This window comes from Sorex fumeus, unplaced genomic scaffold, assembly GCF_029834395.1.
Source record: "Sorex fumeus unplaced genomic scaffold, SorFum_2.1 ptg000103l, whole genome shotgun sequence".
Lineage (NCBI taxonomy): Eukaryota > Metazoa > Chordata > Mammalia > Eulipotyphla > Soricidae > Sorex > Sorex fumeus.
Genome location: NW_026606160.1, coordinates 2592868 through 2600535, shown reverse-complemented (window position 1 = coordinate 2600535; position 7668 = coordinate 2592868).

Below are 7668 nucleotides of genomic sequence, written 5' to 3'. Positions count from 1 at the left end.
CACTCCCACGGGGCCTGGGTCCCCAGACCTTCCAGCTGGTGGTCACAGATCATCTGGGGACAGGACTTGGGGGTGCATCCTGAGACTCTCCAGCTTGTCTGGCGGCTTCTGGGATCCTGGGATTCCAGGACCGCACACTGCAGCGATGGGGTGCGGGTCTTCGGCTCCCTTGAGCCCTCTCCCTTCCCATCTCTCTTCTTCTGCTGCATCTCCGAAGTGTTCAGGGCCCCATTTCTCCCCACCCTGTCACATGAGGGCTGGACAGCCACATCCGGGTCTACAGGAGCCTGCCCTGTGGCCTACTGCCAGCCCTGCTGTCCCCCCTACCCTGGCTCCTCTTGGGGTTCACTCCGTGTCCATGCTGCTTGGCTGCTAGCTCTGTTCCGAGTCCCTCTGTTGCTACTCCGGGCTTTGCAAGAACCAGAGCCACATCCAGAGGTGCTCAGGGACCCAGGTGGCAGGGACCAAACTCGGGGCCTCTCAGGTGTTACGTCCAGGCTCAGCCCACTTGGGGCTGCTTCTGTGACTCCTCAACATCCCATTAAGTGCCGGGATTGCTGCGCACAGGCAGCCAGACCCCCTGGTCACGGGGTCTGTGTCAGAAGCACGGCTTTCCCACAGTTCCCAGGAGGCTCCCTGGCCTCCCCTCTGCTCCCAGGTGACTCCAAACGCGTGGGGATGGGGTCATCAGCTGTCAAGGTGGGAAGGAGCTCTGATTCTGCCCATGTCTGCCCCTGACCACTTTTCCCCTAGGAAGAGCCTCAAACGTTAAGGAGAAGATTTATTTTATATATCCCAGTTAAATCTCAAAAGACTTGAACATAAAATCAAAATTATCTTTATTGAAGAAACGAGACATAAACAAGAATAAGCATCACAAAACTAAAGCAACAGCATGTGAGCTGGCGATGTGAATTTAGGATGCTTTAAATATAAACTATGAGAACTATTTCTATGGCAAAGATTGTGAGACCGCCATTAACCAGCGGTCAGCACACAGGGCTCAGTGTCCCCCAGCAGGTGTAGCCAGACCCAACTGTTCCTGCCCCTCGCAGCCCCTTTTCAAGCTGGGGCTAAGGTTCTCACCTTCGAGGACAGTGGATTCAGGCATTTGATCTGAAATTGGGGAAACTTTCCAGATCATGGAACATAAAAGAAAGTGGATTTTTTTGTTGCCTTTTGCCAGACTCCTGAAGTGCGCCCAAGTCTTAACATAATATTCTAGGATATTCTGGATTTTTCTAGATTGTCCACATAGGAGGCTGAAATTGGGCAGAGTCCAGACTTTTTCCTCCTTGGTACCTTGTAGCAGGTGGTCTGAAGGGGTTGGGGGACAGGTGTGTGGGTCTTCACCTGTAACCCAAGTGCCTGTAGGCTGCTTCTAGGTGAATTCCTCTCTCCCTTGGGCCAGTTTTCTGGTGTCTTGGGCATCCGATGACAGTCCTGGTGGCGATGCTCTGGGCACGGGCAGGCCCTGGACGGATGGAAATGATCATTGACAGTCTGAGGGCATGTGGAACTTCCCTCACCCTGAACCCAGCTCCCGTCTCTGCTCCTAAAGCCTCTTGGCCTTGACCCGTGGGTGGTCCCAGTGCAAGGAACAGGACCTCTGGGGGTCCGGCTGGAACCCCCCTCCAACTCTCCATCACCCCAGGGAAGCAGACGTGAGTGTGCTGGGGGCCAGCACTGGGCTCTGGTGGCTAAGACAGGAGATGAGGTCTAGGCAGAGCACTTCCTTGGGCTTCCCTGACAGATTGGCTGTGGTCTGCACCCCAGGGCCCCAGTTACCCCCTCATTCCGTGCCCCGCCTCCTGGCCTGGATCTACAGCAGATTGGCGCGGTCTCGGCCCCACACCCACAGCTCAGGGTCGTAGGCCTGGATCTGCGAAGACAGATGGGGCCCATGTTGCTGACTCGCTCGGCCTCTCCAGCCTGCGGAAAGCCCCCCTCCATGCCCGCCAGCAGCCCTACCTGTTCGCACTCCTCCTGGGTCACCCAGGCTCTCCAGCCCATGGAGCGCAGCAGTTGGAAACGGAGCTGGTAGAACAGTGGCCGCTGCAGGCGGCTGTGGCCATACAGGAAGGTGAAGATGTTCTGCTTGGGTGCCTGGTAGTCCTCCTCCATATCGTTGGCCAGGTAGCTGTGGACAGCACACCGCCTGTGTTCACACCTACCTCCTTCCTTCTGGGAGCTGTGGCGGAGGGCCCCCAGGGATTGATGGAGGCTGATGGCGTCACAGCGTGGCTGTGTTGGGGCTCCCTGGGTTCAGTACTCACAGTGCCAGAAAGAAGTGAATGCGTCGGATCTGCCAGCTGAAGAGGCCAGAGCAGCTGAAGTAGGCGATGACCATGGCCAGCAGGTACTGGGGAGACACGGGGACAGGTCACCAGGGCTGGGCGGAGGGGAAGGAGATCCAAGAACTCGGGAAGCAGGACGAAGGGGAGGACTTTGTGGGTGTTTGCTGAATCAGGAGGAAAGGGACCCCACAGACATGACCCAGAGAGACTGGGGTGCCTGTGCCCCCGGAGTGGGCAGCGAAGAGCTGCATCAGTGACTGCACCTCCCCTATCCAGTGGCCCCCAAGTGTTAAACTCACCCCCCCTAAAGAGCAAAAAGAGCAAAGGTACCCGGGCAGGGTGAGCTTGGTGGGTCCCCGGGACAGTCGCTTAGTGACCCCCAGCAGGTACCTTATCAGAGACCAACAGGTGCCGGTCCCAGGCCAGGAATCTTTTGATCACAGGGTCCTCTGTGGGAAGGCGGGGTTGTGAACCTCAAAGTCACAAGCCGCCCCCAATATTCCCCATCGTCGTGAAGGCCACACTGGGCCCCTCACAGCCCCAGGTGGGAGTAGCGGTGCGGGAGCCCCTTCCTTGGGTGGCCCAGCCCAGGCAGCCCGGCACTGCAGCCCCTGTCCGGGCAGGGGCCACCTCTCTCCCAACATGGGACACTGCATCCCTAAGGACCGCCTGTGTCCAGGTGGGAGACTCGGGCCCGGGGCTCCTACCCAGCAGCTTGCGGAAGACTTGGTGGTCCTCGGGGAGCACGGGTCTCTCCTGTCGCTGCCACTTCCTGCGCAGCCCACATGGCTGCTGCTCATCCTCCTGCAGTTCCTCGTCCTCCGACTCATCCCTCTTCCTCCGAACAGCACCCTGAGTCCGGGGGCTGACCTGAAGCCCACTGTGCTGAGCCTGGGGGGCTGCGTCCCCCTTTTCTTCCGCTTCCTCCTCCACCTTCTCCAACACCTCTGAATCCTCCGACTCCTGCTCCTCCTCCACCTCCGGTGATGACCACATCCTCCTCGTCCGGCCTCGGGAAGGCACACCTGCAGCATGGCTCATCATCTCCAGTACTCCAGGGGTCTCCTCTTCCTCCTCCTCCTCCTCCTCTTCCTCCTCCTCCTCCTCTTCCAACTCCTCTTCATAGAGCAGTTGCTCCCTCTTCCTCTTGCGGCAACCAACAATGGCCCAGGGGCCTCCGTAGGACTCTGACGGAAAGGCCAGACTCAGTCCCAGCAAGTCCTCTGTGGGAAGACGGGGTTGTGAACCTCAAAATCACAGCCCACCCCCAATATTCCCCACCGTCGGGATGGCAACACTGGGCCCCTCACAGCCCCAGGTGGGAGAAGGGGTGCGGGAGCGCCTTCCTTGGGTGGCCCAGCCCAGGCAGCCCGGCACTGCAGCCCCTGTCTGGGCAGGGGCCATCTCTTCCCCACCACGGTACACTGCATCCCTAACGACCTCCTGTGTCCAGGTGGGAGACTTGGGCCCGGGGCTCCTACCCAGCAGCTTGCGGAAGACTTGGTGGTGCTCGGGGAGCACGGGGCTCTCCTGTCGCTGCCGCTTCCTGCGCAGCCCACATGGCTGCTCCTCGTCCTCCTGCTGTTCCTCGTCCTCCGACTCATCCCTCTTCCTCCGAACAGCACCCTGAGGCCGGGCGCTGACCTGAAGCCCACTGTGCTGAGCCTGGGAGGCTGCGTCCCCCTTTTCTTCCTCTTCCACCTTCTCCAGCGCCTCTGGATCCTCTGACTCCTGCTCCTCCTCTACCTCTGGCGATGACCACATCCTCCTTTTCCGGCCTCGGGAAGGCACACCTGCAGCATGGCTCATCATCTCCAGTACTCCAGGGGTCTCCTCTTCCTCCTCCTCCTCATCTTCTTCCTCCTCCTCCTCCTCTTCCTCCTCCTCCTCCTCTTCCAACTCCTCTTCATAGAGCAGTTGCTCCCTCTTCCTCTTGCGGCCACAAACAATGGCCCAGGGGCCTCCATAGGACTCTGACGGAGAGGCCAGACTCAGTCCCAGCAGGTCCTCTGTGGGAAGACGGGGTTGTGAACCTCAAAATCACAGCCCGCCCCCAATATTGCCCACCGTCGGGATGGCAACACTGGGACCCTCACAACCCCAGGTGGGAGTAGGGGTGCGGGAGCCCCTTCTTTGGTTGGCTCAGCCCAGGCAGCCCGGCACTGCAGCCCCTGTCCGGGCAGGGGCCACCTCTTCCCCACCATGGGACACTGCATCCCTAACGACCTCCTGTGTCCAGGTGGGAGACTCGGGCCCAAGGCTCCTACCCAGCAGCTTGCAGAAGACTTGGAACACTTGGTGGTGCTCGGGGAGCACGGGGCTCTCCTGTCGCTGCCGCTGCCTGCGTAGCCCACATGGCTGCTCCTCGTCCTCCTGCTGCTGCTCGTCCTCCGACTCATCCTTCTTCCTCCAAACAGCACCCTGAGGCCGGGGGCTGGCCTGAAGCCCACTGTGCTGAGTCTTGGAGGCTGCGTCCCCCTTTTCTTCCTCTTCCTCCTCCACCTTCATCAGCGCCTCTGGCTCCTCTGGCTCCTCCACCTTCTCCCATGCCTCCTCCTGTTCCTCCACGGGCTCCCCTTGCTCCTCTGGCTCCTGCTCCTCCTCCACCTCCAGCGATGACCACATCCTCCTCTTCTGGCCTCGGGAAGGCACACCTGCAGCATGGCTCATCATCTCCAGTACTCCAGGGGTCTCCTGTTCCTCCTCCTCCTTCTCCTGTTCCTCCTCCTCCTCCTCTTCCAACTCCTCTTCATAGAGCAGTTGCTCCCTCTTCCTCTTGCGGCAACCAACAATGGCCCAGGGGCCTCCATAGGACTCTGACAGAGAGGCCAGACTCAGTCCCAGCAAGTCCTCTGTGGGAAGACGGGGTTGTGAACCTCAAATTCACAGTCCGCCCCCAATATTCCCTACCGACGGGCCGGCAACACTGGGCCCCTCACAGCCCCAGTTGGGAATAGGGGTGCGGGAGCCCCTTCCTTGGGTGGCTCAGCCCAGGCAGCCCGGCACTGCAGCCCCTGTCCGGGCAGGGGCCACCACCTTGCCCACCATGGGACACTGCATCCCTAACGACCGCCTGTGTCCAGGTGGGAGACTCGGGCCCGGGGCTCCTACCCAGCAGCTTGCGGAAGAGTTGGTGGTGCTCGGGGAGCACGGGGCTCTCCCGTCGCTGCCGCTTCCTGCGCAGCCCACATGGCTGCTCCTCGTCCTCCTGCTGTTCCTCGTCCTCCGACTCGTCCCTCTTCCTCCAAACAGCACTCTGAGGCCGGGGACTGGCCTGAAGCCCACTGTGCTGAGCCTGGGAGGCTTTGTCCCCCTTTTCTTCCTCTTTCTCCTCCACCTTCTCCAGCGCCTCTGGATCCTCCGGCTCCTGCTCCGACTCTGACGGATAGGCCAGACTGAGTCCCAGCAATTCCACACCTGCCCATGGACTCCCAGGCCCCCAATCTTCTCTTTCTCCATATCCTCCCACACATCTTATTATGGTTCACACCCCTGTGACCTTCAGTCTCTTCCTCAGGGTAGAATTTCTCCCTGGGGACACAGAGGGGCACCTCCATTTCCCTATTTCCCCCATCCCGGCTCCCCTTCCTTGTCCTGGCCGTCAGTCCATACCCCAACAGCCTGTTCTGTGCTGCTCCATCCAACCTCTCAGTGTCTCCCCAACACTCCTGTCTGCACAGCTCCCAGTCCCGCCGGCCCCAACACCTACCTGAAGGTCCTGGCATTATTTCCTCCAGCGCCACCTCCAGGGGGTATCCCGAGGTGCTGGACTCAGGGCTCTGGGGCTCAGACCCAGGACTCTGCCTACGGCTGGCCATCCCAGGTCCACTCTCTCCCTCGATAGCTCAGGTTCTCCCTCAATAACAGCAGTGCCTGCCGTCGAGGAGCTGAGCAGACGAGGCTTTGGGCTCTCAAGCCAAAGACTACTGTTGCCTACTTGAGCTTCAGGTTCTGGAGGTCTGGGATCTTCCAATCAGCACAGCCGGAAGCTCTGATGTCATCAGAACCCCCCTGCACCCCCACCAGCAACGAGTTTGAAAGAAAACCCTCAACTGCCCGGGGGTTTCTCCAGAAGTCAGGGGGCAGTACATAGGTGGCCCTGGCCCCGGGCCAGACCCCAAACCAGTCTGCACGATTACATCCCTGTTTTCCACACTGTGTGCCACACTTCTCCCCTGGGGACATTGAGGAGAGGGGCCTGGGAGGAGGTTATAGGAGTTTGGAGTCAGTTGAAAGACAGATACCCCCAAGAACCCACCCAGGGAAGACAGGCTTGGCCCTGTTGGTGCTTTTAAAGGTGCGTGCTGCTGGGTTTGTGGCACAGGCGGACCCGGCTTGATCCCCAGTATCCCCTTTAGTACCCCTAGGACTAATTCCTGAGTGCAGAGCCAGAAATACATGTGTGTGTGTGTGTGTGTGTGTGTGTGTGTGTGTGTGTGTGTGTGTTTATGCCTGTCTCGGGTCTGGGGTCTGTCCAGTCCCCCTCTCATGATACCATCTCATACAGAAGACCCTATTTTACTCCCAAAGAAATGTTTGTCTTGGAGCTGGAGCTGTGATACAGCTCATAGGGTGTTTGCCTTGCACACAATCAGGGTTTGATCACTGGCACCCCATAAGTCCTCTGAGCACTGCCAGAAGTGATTCCTAAGTAGAGAACCAGAAGTACACCCTGAAAAACGCTGGGTATGATCCTTGTTTCTCGTCTTTTGGCCGTGCTGGGGATCAAACCCAGGAGTTTCACACGCGCTAAAGAACTTGGCAGTGTACTAGCACAATTACTTTTAATACTATTTTTTTAATTTTATACACCTCTACAAAAAGGATTTTGAAAATTTTTTTCGTTTTTGTCACACTTAGTGGTGCTCAGGACTTATTCCCGACTGTACTCGGGGATGCTCCTGGCAGGGCTTGGGGTACCATATGGGATGCAGGGTTCTAGGGATCCAACCTGGGTCAGTTTTGTGCAAGGAAGGTATCCTACCCACTACTGTACTATTTATCTGACTCTTCAAATGATAGTTTCTGGGGCTGGGGAGGTAGTGCAGTGGGTAAGGTTTCTGCCATACTGGTGGCCAATCCCAGTTTGATCCCTGGCATCCTGTATGCTCCCCAGAACACCACCAGGTATAATTTCTAAATGAAGAGCCAGGAATAGCATTGCTGGGTATGGCCCCCAAAGAAACAAACAACAACAACAAAACTGAATAAAAACAAATACAAACAAAGAGCAAAGGGCTGTGTACGGACTGGGCCTCCTCCGGTGGGTGCTGGGATGGTGCTGCAGATGATTCCAGAGACAGCTGCCGACTCATGAGAATTGGCAGAATTTCACGATTAGTTCTCCACGATTCTCAATCTGCCCTATGCT